This window comes from Furipterus horrens, unplaced genomic scaffold (genome assembly GCF_987537825.1).
Source record: "Furipterus horrens unplaced genomic scaffold, mFurHor1.1.pri manual_scaffold_3, whole genome shotgun sequence".
NCBI classification, from domain to species: Eukaryota; Metazoa; Chordata; class Mammalia; order Chiroptera; family Furipteridae; genus Furipterus; species Furipterus horrens.
The window spans coordinates 202285238-202299521 of record NW_028327173.1 but is presented as its reverse complement, the minus strand read 5'-3'; the positions used below and the strand labels follow the sequence as shown (position 1 = coordinate 202299521).

The following is a 14284-nucleotide window of genomic DNA, read 5'->3' as shown; positions in this document are numbered from 1 at the left end:
TCCCACCTCCTCATTTATTTAAATGTAAAAAAAAGAAATTTAAGTCAGATACCAGGGTTCAAATCCTGGTTCCGCCCCTGGAAGGTTTTCAGCATGTTATTTGACCTCACTGTGCCTCAGTCTCCCCAGCTGTCAAAAGGAAACAGTGATGTTCCCTTTTAAAATAAAGTAATGGGATGCCAATCAAATGGGCAGGGCCCTGTGAGTCTCCAGTGAGGTAACACGTGGGTGTGCTCACAGTGGTGACCAGCACATGCAGGGCTCCCACCTCCTGCCCAGGACCCTCTTCCCTGCCCAAGGCTGGGCGTTCCAAGGGAGTTGTCACAAGCAACGCGGAGGAACTGCCTCCGGCCAGGGGCTGTGACAGACCCTTGTCCTTGCGCCCTGCCCCCTCCCCAAGCACTGCAATCCCTGCATTATGATTTTTTAATTTTATTTTTAATTTCAGTTGACACACACTATTACATTAGCTGCAGGTGTGCAACATTTATATACCTTATGAAGTGATCGCCATCATGAGTCTAGTAGTCATCTGTCATCATACATAACGATCCTGACATCCTTGACGATATTCCCTATGCTGGACACTACATGCAGTGACTTATTTTACAACCGGAGGTTTGCACTGTGATTTCTAAGTTGGAGCCCTGCCCTTACTCCCCTGTCCCGGGCCTCCACCAGCCCAATTTCTTCAGCTGTTTGTTTCTCCTCCCTCACCATCTCCCCTCTGCAGCCAGCAATCCCCCCTCCCTGAAGTCTTGTCCCAGTTCAAAAACAGGCAAGGCCACCTCTTATTACATAGGGATGTATACATGGTGGCAAAGCTAAACCAAAAACGGAAGTGCTCTTCCTCAAAGCACAGCGATGAGTGTCCTGGGAGATGGGAGGGGATGCGAATGGGGAAAGGCCCTGCCAGGACGCTGGCTCTTTCTCTCCTTTGATCTTGATCTGGGCTGTTCGTTCCACAGACGTTTGCTTTCCGATGACCGCAATTACAATTATTCATGGCCCTCACACTTGCTATGTCCTTTTCCATATAACTGCTATGATGACAACAAAGAAGACGTAGACAATGTTTTTAAAGAGGCTTATACACTGAAAAGCGTGTGCACATACTAGGGCTCGTGAATAACCTCTTCTTGCCCTTCCATCTTCGCTAGGTTCATTATCCAGAATGTTCAAGCTAGAAGAGACCATTGTAGTCCAAGCACCCAGATCCCATGTTTCAGAAGGGCAAACTGAGGCCCAAGGAGGCACCGACATTATCTCCTCTCCTTTCTCTCCCCTCACGAGCTTTCCATTCCTGAGACCCCCGCTCACCTGGACCCTGAGGCTCCCTCCTTTCCTGGAGCTGCTTGAGTGTTGTGTGTGAACCCAGACAGACCCCTCAGAACGAAGAGCCAACGGGGCATTTCCTCTCCTTCGGAACCTATTCCAGCACCCCTCCATCACAGGCTGAAAAAAACGTTTGCAATTTCCTCCTGCCCACGACTTGCCTCAGATGTGCTCAGCCTCAAGAGTAGTAAAGGACTTTATTATGTTTTCAAGAACCCATACACACCCTCCTGTGCTCACATAACCCCTCCAAGCACCCTTCTGCAAAGGAATAAAAACCAAGCTGGGGAGAGCTCCGGACCCGTTGCAGGTGCCTCTGAGACACTGGCTCAGACCTCACAAGCTTGCAAGGGGCTTCCTCCTCACCCTGTCACCTCTGCAGATGTGGCCCTCATTCCCCCCCCACCCCCCCAATGAATTGCCTCCAGCTTGGAGCAGCCGGGAACTTTATAAGCAGTCCCACTCCCAAGGCCAGTAATTGGCCAGGAACTAAGACACATTGGCCTCCCTTTGTTCTGGGCAATGGGGACCAGCTTGTCCTGTGGTTTAATTCTCAGCATTAATCTGAGAGCTGTGGACCCAGCTTTCCGGAGGCCCCAGGCCTGGGGTGGGGGCGGGGGGCTCTCTTTGCCAACACTTGCCTGTGCTCTCCCCTCAACCAGGCTGATGAGGCCGTATAACTGACTTTCCGTGACATTTGCTCGTCTCCTTTGTCTCTCCCCCATTTCCCTATTACTCATGTTCCAGAATAAGAAAGAAACAGAGTGGGCGGACTGAAGACCATTTTCATTGCTTTGTCAAAAACGAGAAGTGTGACATTCTCCAAATCCCTGCCCTCTGAGAGCTGGAAGGAAAGGCCACTCAAATGCCCACTGCCAGGCCTGGCCACCAGGCAGGGCCACCATCCCGTGAAACGGACTCCGTTCCATAGAGCGCCATACCGGGCCTTGCTCTAAGCTTGCAGGCGTGGTAACTGTACAGTCATTTTGCCCATGCGTGCCTCAGTGTGCCCCTGTAGATTAGGCATGACCGTGCGAAGTAAGTATGTTTCCCAGGGTGAAAACGACAGGCAGAGCTGACCACACAATTTACAATTTGCAAAAATCAAGCTGCAGGGTCCCTTGCTCAAAAACTTTGAAATTTCAAGAATCAAGAGCAGAGAAGGAAGCCAAGTGTGGGACCCTGGGCAGCTGCCCAGGTCACCTGCCTGTGGAGTTGGCCCTAGGAGGGGGCATTCGTGCAGCCGTCACGCGGGTTGCCGTGGCAGGTACAAACCAGATGGGCTCACAGACCCGGGTACTCGAGCTGACAAGAAAGGGAGAGTCTCCATGTGGGGCAGGGCCTCTCCGGCCCTCCCAGGGTGTCCTCACTAATCACCGTGCTACCACCATGCTCTGGGGTGGGGTGCTGCCCCCAGCCCCCCGTTTACCATCCCTCCTCAGTTCTCCTTAATTCCCGTCTGCCCATCCAAGGGCAGACTGAAACCTTTAATCAAGACTGTAATAGAAGTCCTGGGCGACCAGGGTAATAAACAGCGGCGTGCATCTGGGCGACGTGTCTGGCTCACGGGCTTCAGCTCTCTCCAGGGCCCTCCAATGCACCCACTGCCTGCTTCTTCCCCCTCCACCCTGCCCCCACACCCAGGCCTCAGGGAAGCTTCACCCCTCAGGAGGAGGAGCCTTCGGGAAGCAGTACAATGCTCCTTCACGAGGGGATTTCCTCGCTGCAGCCCACAGAAAGCCAGGAGGGAAACAGTCGAAATTCTAAGCAAGCTGCATCCCGTTCCTCTTATTCTTTCTCCACCAGCATTTTTCTTAAGCTTCCATCTCAGCAGGCCTCGGGGAAGGAACACTGGGGTGTGGGTTCAGCAGACCTGGATTTGAGTCTTAACTCTGCTCCGAACCAGCTGTGTGACCTCCGGGGAGCCACTTGTCTTCCGGCTCCCGCCCTCGGTGTCCCCATCCATAAAATGGGGACAGCACGCGCCTCCCTCCCAGAGCTGCTGGGAGGATCCTGGGCAGGCTAAGGGAAATTGTTTTGTGTGTTAATAGTAAGGTCCCCATGAGACTGTGTCCTGTCCAGTGTGGATATTTTGGTTGTCTGGTGTCCCAGAGCAGGCAGTTGAGGCTCAAACGGCCACCATTGGCTGCCACCACCTTGTTAGTGCTTCCCACGGAGAAACCAGGCAATAACGGCTGCCCAGCCCCCAATGCGCCCACTCCCCGCTCCCCGCCCATTTCTGTGCAGAGAGGGAAGGAGAATGGAGCTGACTGAGGCCTTGTTCTGGAACCAGCTCACCTCTTCCCTGTGGTTACTGGTCTGCTGATCCTGCTGGGGCCGTCAGTAAGGGGGTAGCCACTGTGAACTCAGAGCAGCCAGCCCTGCTCCTGTTCATACAAAAGGAGGGAGGCACATCAGAGAGATGGAGAGAAAGGGAGAGACAGACAGACAGACAGACAGACAGAAGTCATAATGACTGGGGTACACAGGGACAAAAAGAGTGGAACAATTAGACTAGATAATGTATCCAGAAAATGGATATGAAAAAGAAAAACAAAAATCAAAATTTGCTTTACAGCAGGTCTACTTGGTGACTCAGGCAGGATCCCTTGTGGGGCATGTGACATGTGCATGGGGCAAAAGTGGCTATTGAATCCCAATATAAAAGAGGTTCAAGGTGGTCCCTCACTCACTTGCTTTCCCTAAGGTTTCTGGAGTGGGACTAAGAGTGCCAGGAGCAGCAGCAGGGCAGCCCCCAGGCCCGGCCTGGGGACCCCGGCCCCCATCCACCCCATGGAATTCCCCTTCCTCTGAGCTCACCCACTCACCGCTGGCCCCTCACCATCATCAGGCAGGCCAGGTGCAATGTCTCTTTTTCCTTGGTGTGACCTCCCCCTCCAGCCTTGGGCTTCCCATGAACCCTCCTTACTCACCATGATGACATCTAGGCTTGTGGGCCACACACCCGGGGTGAATAGGGCTCTGCCTTCCTGCCTGCGGGCTCTGGGGACTTCCCCTGTGTGCCTCAGTTTCCTCACCTCTTGATGGGAATACTATTCCTATTGTTATTACCAGCTTGGGTGGTGGAGATAAAATTACTTCTCATCTACAGCTCTAAGTATGGTGCCCGGCAGCCAAGTAACTGTTCACTAGCCCATCCTGTGTCAGGGTTCTCAGCTAGAGACCTGCTTTGCATAGGTTTCTTGCACATACTTCTTAAAAGTGGTTGGGTTTTCCAAGAGCTCAGAAACACGTGTGTTCATGGGGTTACCGATGTCGGGCTCTCCTAGCAGGTTCTGGATGGAGAGCAGGATGGTCCTGACGTCACACAGGGCAGACCACTTCTCCTTCAGGATGCCCAGCAGATGTTATTCTGGGTTGTCCACATCGAGGTGGGAGCAGGGCGTGAGGAAGTTCACCGGTGGCGCGTTGCACAGGTAGCCATGGGGAACTCTAGGGAGAGCTTACACCTCAGGACTTCATATCCCGTGCAAGCTGCTCCGTGATGGTCCTACCCGCTTGAAAAGGTTGTCTGATTCAGGAAAGGCAGACATTCCTTTGTCACCAGACGTCATGAGCATCATCAGCTCCTGCTGTAACCTCTTGCCCATGGGGCCCTGGGCAGCACCCCCCGCTGGCTTTGCTCGTTTAGGAGCTGTGGTGACGCTGGTAGCAGCTGGGTCACAGTTCTGGAAGGACATCCGGGAAGCACTGGCAGGGACCAGCTTTCCAGATTTTTGATGGCAACTCACAGTGAGAAGTAGATTTTTATATCACAATCTAGTAAACACATTGGTGACTATGTGACCAAAACAAAACTGGTCCAAACCAACTCTCACCCTGACTGTGTGCAATGCATTCAGTTATTGATCTCACGACAGCTGGTGGGTCACAACACCAGTTTGAAGAGCACTGGGCGAGGGTTCTCAGAGACACTAAGAGTCTCCCACTCTGGGGGTAAGAAACCCTCTCCGACAGGACTTGGGGCCTTGTACTGCCCACGCCTTCAGCCGCAACCGAAACAACCCTGCTCTTCTGTGTTTTATTCATTGGGCTTCCCCATAAGGTTTAGCTACAAAAAAGTGTTCTCTGGTTAGACTCCTCCCAAAACAAGAATAAAACCAACTGGACTGGCAGACATTGGATGATTTGATGGTCTATGATTCTGTGGTTTAAACTGAATTGAGCCAAGTGAGTAATTGTGAAAACAGAAACAAAAATGCTTGGGAAAAGATGAAGTTAGAATTATTTCATCTGGAGAGAAGTAAATACATGATTATTCTGCATTAACTAAAATGTTTACCTTTGTCAAGAGTCTTCTGTATCCCAGACATTTACATTACTCAGCATGATTCTCACCACTAACTTGTAAGGAAAGGCTTCTTATACCCATTTTATAGATAAGGAAACTGAGGCTCAGAGACATTCAGAACTTGCCCAAGATAACACAGCCAGGAAAAACACATTCTCCCAAAAGGAAAGCAGAGAGCAGATACTCCTGAGCAAGAGAAAGCACCACGGCAGGCCCTTAAAGGGGCTCAGTTTTCTTCTCTGTGAAATGGAGGGATCCTAGCACTCACTTCACAGTCTATGAGGATTGATTGAGATCACACAAGCGCCTGGCTTATAGTAGTTGCTCAATGAATACTAGTTATTTTTGTGATGCTTCCATTTGAAAAGTTAAACCCAACCCCAGAACACCACCGCCCTTGCCACACACAGACACGCACAAACCATTTGCTAAAATCCTGCTCTGTAGCTCAGTTTCCAGGATAAAGGGCCACAGTAAATATGGTCTCTAACCAAACAAACATCACAGTATCAAACTTCTCCTACTGCTCTTAACACAGTTTCTGAAAGGATGTGTCCACTCCTCCCCCACCATGCCCCACGCCCCTCCCTGCTTGCAGATGACAAGAACAAAGAGTAAGGAAGACACTTTCCTCCCAAAGCAGGAATCCAAGGCTCTGAAATGAAAGCCACCATAGAGATCACCCAACCACACCCTCCAGCCCATTTTACTGGTGAGGAGACTGAGGTCCAAAGAGGGCCAGGGGTGGACCCAAGGTCACACCACAGGCCTCTGGGAGCACTGGGTCCAAGACCTCAGAAACTCACGTTCCAGCTCTTATACCTCCAAAAGCAGGGCTGTGGTAAGTATGTGTGGGTTTCCTGGCATGTTCCCCTTCATGTGATACCGTGCCTGACTTCTTAACAGCCTTCATCTCAAAGGCTGCACACAGGAGCAAGGCAGATTTTCCCACCAACACTGGCAGTCTGTCCTTTTGTACCTCCCACAGAATCCAAACTCAGACACTAATCAGTAGTTCTGTCATACCGGCAGGTGTAGTTGTGCACACATGTGTGCCATTAACGTGTCCTTTTTTGCCAGACTGTGAACTTCCTGAGGACAGGGACTGGGTCTTTTCAGCCCTATGATTGGGAGCAGGTTAATTACACTCTCAAAGGCTTAATTTCCTCATTTTCTTTATAGGAATGATGGGGGAATTAAATAAGATAATATATATAAAGAGCTGAGCTCAATACCTGGAACCAAGTACTTAACAAATGTTAGTTATTCTTATTTGTATTAATTTTTGTTATTATTTGTATTTCCATCACTATATCATTGTGCCTGATAAAAACAGAAATCCTCAGTATAGATATTGTAGAAAAAATAAACATGCCAGAGACATGATACCATTTATTAATCACCTACTGTCTACAGAATTTCTACTTAGAACTTGTATCAGTCAGCTATTGCCATGAAATGCTGTGTAACAAATCACTCCAAAACTCAGAGAATTACAACAGCCGTCATTTATTCACTGAGGAATCTGCAAGTCAACAGGGGCAACTCTGCCCGCCCGCCCCCCCCCCCCCACCATGTTCAGCAGCAACCAGGGGAAACTTTCCTCGTGGAGGTAGCAGGAGTGCAGAAGCACTAGTGGAAATATGCACAGCTCCTTATGGCCTAGGCTGAGAACTGACACACTGTCATTTCTGTCACTGCTACCCACTTGCCATTGGTCAAAGCCAGTCACATGGTCAGCCTCAAGGTCTGTGGCATGGGGAGATCTACTCTGCCTCTATAAGGCTCTGGCAGGGTTGTGGGTATGTTACGCCAGCACAATAGAGTGAAGAATTGCAACCAGTAACAACACACACACACACACACACACACACACACACACACACACATAATTGCAACTAATAATCCCACCTGCCACAGTGCTGACCCATCAAGTCGATCTCTAACGTGCAGGTGACTGAAGGCAGGTCATTTGACCACCCTTCTCCTCCAAGCTCTACCCAGGAATCACTAGAAGGAGGTGTCCCCACCAGGATCTTGGGGAGAAAAAAATCTCAGACAAAAAATGAAATGTATTTTGAAGCATTTTGCCAGTATAAAAAGTAAAGCATAAACACAGGAACTCCTGTCATTTTGCCCTCTGCAATTAGAGAAGTTCCTACAAACCATTCTTAACAGCATGTTTAATTTCGAGAAGCAGAAAATCTAGCTGACAATGTGTTGTTTACAAGCAAATTCCAGGGTCTGGGAGTAAGAAGAAAGCATAGTTTAAGCCCACGGCTCATTTTTTCCACTAGGATGGAGGCTCCACTTGAACATAACAACACCCCTCCTTTCAGGCAAGTCCCCTCTTCTGCTTCTCAGAGGGCATTGGGCCAGTCTGATAGGAGAGGGGAGAGTCCACAAGGAGGAGACCAAGTGTCTGTTAGGGAGACAGAAGTGTCTGGAGCATCAGATGTCCCCACGGTGTGTCTCTGTGGGACACCCTCCATCCTTGGAGCTTGGTCCTCCATGGGGGACACAGGATGGTGCCAGAAGGAAGGAAGCACAACTGTCAGGGCGGGGAACAGAGAAGGAAGTCTGCATTTGCTCCCTCGCAGCAGCAAAGACTGTTTACCTCCAAGTCTGTGTTTTTCAAGGAAGTGGAGACCAGCAGAGGAAAAACGCCCTTGTGAAAACATTTCCATGAATTTATGTCATTCGTCTGGGGGGACACAACGCTTTGGCGAGGCTCTCGGCTTGGCTGCAGTCAGGATGAGGGTGGCCTGCCTCTGGCTGCTCCGAATCCACAGACACCTGGTAACCAGCCTGCCGGGTGTTCGATGGAGGAACACTGGCCACGTTCTAAGGGCACAGGTGTCACTCTGGGTCCAGAGGGCAGACAGGCCTCCTTCCTGGAACCGAGGGTGGGATTAGATCTGTACAAACCACGTGATCGAGACTCAAGAAGGTGGTCTCCTGTGGACGCTCAAGGAATGATTCCCAGGAGAGAGCAGCAAGTAGGTGCCACAGACTCATCCGGCCAGCAGTGGGGGACTGCAGCAAGGGGCCCACCAGGGCAGCGTGCCTAGGGGCCAGCGTGACACACGGGGCGGCGAGGCCTGTACACTCACAGGAGTGCGCCTAGCATGCAGGCCGTGGTTCCGTGGCTTCCATTAAATAAGTAATTAGCTCAGGCCCTGCTTACCCACACCAGCCCCACGCAATACTGGGGGTGCCTTGCTCTGGGTCTCACCGCTCAGGCCCTGCAGTGGTGGGGGGGTGGGGGCAGGGAGGGGTGGGACACGGTGGGGCTGGAGTGTTGGCCAAGTCTGTCGGAGAGATGGGGTTCTGGAGGGGTTAGAGGTCCCCATGCTTCCTCCAGATCCAGCCGCCCAGTTGGCTCCATGAGCACCCCTACCTCACCCTCATATCTCTCCCTTTTAATCCAGCAAAAAGCTTTTACCTTTTTTCATCTGTAATGAAGCCTGAGGATTTAGATCTTCGGCATTTCCAATGTTTATTCGTGCTTTAATGTAAAACCCCAAAACTACTTCTGGGGAATCCATGCCAACCTTGAACCCTTTTCTCATCCTGACCTCCTGTCTCATCAGACTAATGTGGTACAATAGGATTTGTTGTGAGTGAGTATGTTTTTAAGAGGGGGAAAAAAAACAGCAAAAGGGTTTTTGAGATATTAAACTGTTTTTTAGTCTTTTACATTTTGGATGGTTTCCATGGTAACTGGTAAGTTTGCTGCTTTGTTCTCTCCCATTTTCTAAAGAGGCCAAGACTGCTCTGGGTAGCTTGCCAAGTAAGTGTGGATCAAAGTCTCAGAGCCCTGGCATGGGAGCGGTCAAGGTGCAGCCGCAGTGGCAGAGAACTGCCAGCCTGAGATCCCATCACTGATTAGTAGGAAGGCTGGGCCAGAAGAAGCCCCCACGTTGACCCCCACATTGACTTCACTGTCCTTCCCACCTCTCCCCAAGGCTCAGATCCCATCAAAGTCCTAGAAGTCTGCCAGCACCTGGAAGGCCAGGTCGACCACCTGCAGCCTGCAGGAGGCATGGGGGAGGGGCGCCGGCACAGGGATCAGCCTTCTCAGCTTCCCCAGGGCCTTCCTGAGATGCCAGTCCCAGTGCTCAGACAACCCTCCCCCCACCTGGGCTTCACAGGGGCCATCTTGGGCCCTTCGTCCTGGGAGCCAGGCCCCTCTGTGTCTGTGGGCTCAGCTGGTTCCCTGACCTCAGTCCCAGGGCCCTCAGTTGGAATATGTGGTGCTCAGAAGTCTAGCTCCCCAGTGGAGCCTACTCTGGGGGAAAGCCCCCTTCAGCTCACCACTTCCCATCCTGGTTGTCAGCTGGCCAATCAGGTGCACTCACCTGACTCCTGAGCCTGGGAGACCAGGCCAGAGGGTGGGTAAGTTCTAATGGGAGCTGATGGAAGGCAGGCCTCCGGAGAGGCCAGGGGGCCGAGCTTGAAGAGACCCCTGGGCCAGGAGGACCATCTCGCCTTGGGGGCCCTGCCCAGGAGGTAATCTGAGTGGGGGGATGCAGTCACCTGTGACTTGCTGGGGTAGAAGGTGCTGCCTAGGCATCAGGGCTCCCGGCTTCTGGCCTGGCCTTACCACCCTCCCCATACATGACTTTGGTTGGTCCTCCTCCCCCATTTGGAACCAGAAGCTTCACCTATTGAGTGGAGAGCCTGGCCCCAGAGCGCCTTCCCAGCTCCAAGTGTTAGGAAAACAAGCCTCAGCCCATCCCACAGGCCTCTTGCCAAAGAGGACTCTGGAGAAACCCTGCCTGGGGTGTGTTTTCTCCCTGCTAACGTGTTTGGCAGGAGGGGAGAGCAGGGTGGAACCTCGGCCGACTGCGGTGCCACCAGGCCAGGAGGCCTGCAGGCCGGGCCGGAGCAGGTGAGAGTTCAGATGTGAGTGGGTGTTGCCCTGAAGCTGCTCAGGCTGGAGCCGAGGGAAAGATCAGCGAGCTGGCAGTGTGCCTCTCAGGGAGCCCAGCCCTGGCCACATTCGAGGAAAACTGACTGCAAGAGGCCAGGAAGTCGGGAGTCGGGCAGGGTATGTGTGTGTGTGTGTGTGTGTGCGCATCCTTGTATGAGCCTATAGATACATAAGTGTTCACAGGTGTGCAGAGTTGACATTCATCTGATGCATGCCTGATACATACCACCATGCCCTAAGTCTTAAAGTATTTTTAAATGTCCTTACCTGTTGGTAAAAGGTCATTCCTCCAATCACCCAAGCACCCTCCTGTTGCCCGAGCCCCTACCTGGACCGCTAGGACTGCCCCGTGACCCTCCAGCCGAAGGGGTAGCTCCCTGCTGCAGTGGCTGGTCGAGGAAAGGGTGGCCCCAGGCTTTGGGTGTTCATTATCATGACGATTGCCTTGCATTTGTGTGCGTGACTGTGTGAAGGTTTGCACCTGTAGGCTTACGTGGGTTGGTTTCACAGAGCCTGTACCTCACCTTTCCACAGCAGTTTGATGAAAGGCATCCCCTTCCATTACCTCAGAGGAAGGAATCTGAAGTTTGGGGGCAGGTGAACCAAGTTTCCCACCCAGCTCCACTCAGGGGTCTGGGGCCCAGGTGGGGGGAAGGAGCTCAGAGAAGCTGACAAGCTGTTTAGATCACTCGACCAGAAAATAGAGGAGCCAGGACTTAGACCCGAGCAGTCTGGGTCACACTAGGCCCAGAGTCTAACTGCTCCAAGTGGGCCTGGGACCCAGCAGCATCGGCTTCCTATCTGCTAAGCTTCTCAGCTCACGTGGCTTCTTGCAACCTCGGGAGACTCCCAGCACACCCATGAGGGGGCAGCACAGGGGTGGCAGGCTCCATTTGGCGGGTGAGTGCCAGGGAGCCCACGTGGCAGAGTCAGGACTCAAATACAGGTGTGCGGAGGCCAAGGGCTGGGCTCAGCACCGCCCAGGGCCCAGCTGTGTCTTTCATTTGTGAAATGCGCAACACACACCGGGCTAGCATTTTCTTAGGTTACTGAAGGACCTGTGAAGATACATGCATCACCAACCAAAACAAGGAAACCACCCACATGTCCGTCAACTGCTGAATGAATGAGCAAATTGTGGTCCATCCACACAATGCAATGCTACTCAGCCCTAAAAAGAAACAAAGCACTGTCACATGCTACAGTACAGCGGAATCTTGAAAACCTTATGCTAACTGAAAGAAGCCAGACACAATAATAGGTCACGTACTATATGATTCTTCTGATATCAGAGGCAGATTAAGGTTGACTGAGGCCCTGGGTGCATAAGAAAATATTGGGCCCCTTAAAAAAAAAGAGAGAGACAGGGAAAATTAAAATACATGTTAACCATATTTTTAAATAAATAAAAAAGTGTGAAGTTGGGGTTTTGCGGGGTCCTTCAGAAGTCGGGGCCCAGGGCACGCACCCGGTGCACCCGCTGTTAAATCCGCCTCTGCTTGATATGAAATATCCAGAATTGATGAATCCATAGAGATGGAACACAGATTGATGGTTGCCAGGGCTGGGAGGTGGGAAATGGGGAGGGAATGCTTCATACATTCAGGGTACGGAGTTTTCTTTGGGGGGATGAAAATGTTTGAAGCTGGATGGAGGTAGTAACTATACAACACAGTGAATGTACTAAATACCACTGAATTATACACTTTAAAGTGGTTAACTTTGTATAATGTGAATTTTACACAAATAAAAAAGAAAAAACACAAAGTAGGCAGTTACAGTGTGATATATACATATTTAAAGCCCAGCTATAATGTACCAGCTATAACGAACCCTATTATGTGCCTGCCCCTATATGAATGAACACAGCCAGAACAATGTTACATTAATGCCACCTGAACCCTGAGGTCTGAGTCCCTGCTTTGGCTCTTTGGCCTGGACCAGTCCCCCTGGGGCTGGATCTTGCCTTGGGCTTGCTGACCTCCCCAGCTCCTCGCATCCCCCACTGTGACAGGAACATCCCCAATGCAACCCACCTGCTGACTGATTGGCACTTCTGTCCTGTGTAACCTTTCCCTGCCTCTGTGGTATATCTTTCACCCATTCAACAAATACTCATATCTTGAGGACTTCCAACATCCAGGCCTGGAGCTGGAGGCTGGGGACACATTGGTGAACCAGACCCACCTGGTCCTATCCTGAGGAGCTTTTGTCTTACAGAGGGGACAAACAGTGAGCAATGGGGTGATGTCAATGACACCGATTAGAAGCAACTGAATGTAGGTGCTGTGGCAGAGACTCATGAGTGGGCGTCTTGTAGGGGATGGTCAGGGAAGGCCTCGTGAGGAGGAAACATCTAAGCAAGATGCAAGGGCTAAGGAGGAGCCAGCCATCCCAGAGTTGAGGGACAAGCATTGTGGCCAGAGGGAACAGCCTGAGCCAAGAAGGATGATATAAGACACGTGCCTCATGGTCAAAGATGACAAAATCCAAGAGAAAGAGAGGCCATGGAGGAGGCTATACTGAAATGTAGCTAGAGCGTCAGAAACAGGATTTCAACACTAACCCCTCTGTAGCCTTGAATCACTCACTGAATCACTAAAATTCTTACAGTGCAACTTCAGTTATTAGCCTAAATACTGTCTCCCCCACACTGTACATGCACAGGTACATTCTGGAACCTCAGCATTAGATGTTACATAAACGCCTCTTGAATACCTGGGAGCCCACCTGGCCAGCCTGACTTTGCATACCCCGATTATGTCATTGCAGGCTGGTACGTCTCCATCGGAGCCAAGCATAGGACCACAGACAAGGACAGAGCCCAGCGGCAACTCACTAGAGACCACCTGCCATGTGGAAGTTGATACCTAACACATTTTTTGCGTATGGTCATATCTACATGCCAGACCCTGTGGATTGAGACATGAATAAGAAAGTCTTTGCTCTCCAGGAACTCATCATTGAATGGGGTGGGGGTGCTGTATGTGAGGGGACCCATGAGCAAGTTGGAGTTGCCAGAGCATAACGTGGCAGGGAAAGCAGCCACAAAAGCAGACAGAGCAGCTCCTGGAAAGCGCTGAAGAGCATGTTCATAAGTCTGGACTTTCCCCTGGACCGTAGGAAAGGAACCCTCAATTTAGGATTGTAAGCACTGTGATGACAGTCAGATTTGTATTTTATGTAGATTAGTGTAGCAAGTGTGTGCTGAATGGACTTGATGGGGACAAGCCAGAGGCAGACAGTCCAGTGAGAAGGCTGTGGCAGCCAACCAAGAGAGAGAGGGGTGGAAGGTGATAAAATCTGGGAAACGGGTCAGGATCAGGGAGATGTGAACGGGGTGATTGTCTAGACCCTCTTCCATCACAGTCATCTCAAGGATTAAATAAGATGATGCAGGGAAGAAATACAGCATTTGTCAATGTTCCACTGGAAAATAAGGAAAAGGATTTAGTAGCTTTGTAGGGTGATCAAGAGCACAGCATCTGGAGCCAGTCTTCCGGGGTTCAAGTCCTGGCTCTCAGCTTCCTGGCCATGGAGCTTGGGCAAGTGCTGGAGCGTCTCTGTGCCGCTGGTTCCCTTCCGGAAAACGGAGCTGATGCTCACGGTTTCGTGGGGCTGTTGCAAAGGTTACATGAGTGACCATGTATCAAGAGTTGTTGTTTAAATAGATGTAAGTGGTATTGCACAAGGTGGAAGGA

At 51.1% G+C, this 14284-nt stretch overlaps 1 pseudogene; it reads right to left on the bottom strand.

Annotated features, from left to right (window-relative positions):
- Positions 1 to 4499: 4499 nt before the first annotated feature.
- Positions 4500 to 5036, bottom strand: LOC150017160 (ubiquitin-conjugating enzyme E2 C-like; annotated as a pseudogene).
- Positions 5037 to 14284: the final 9248 nt, after the last annotated feature.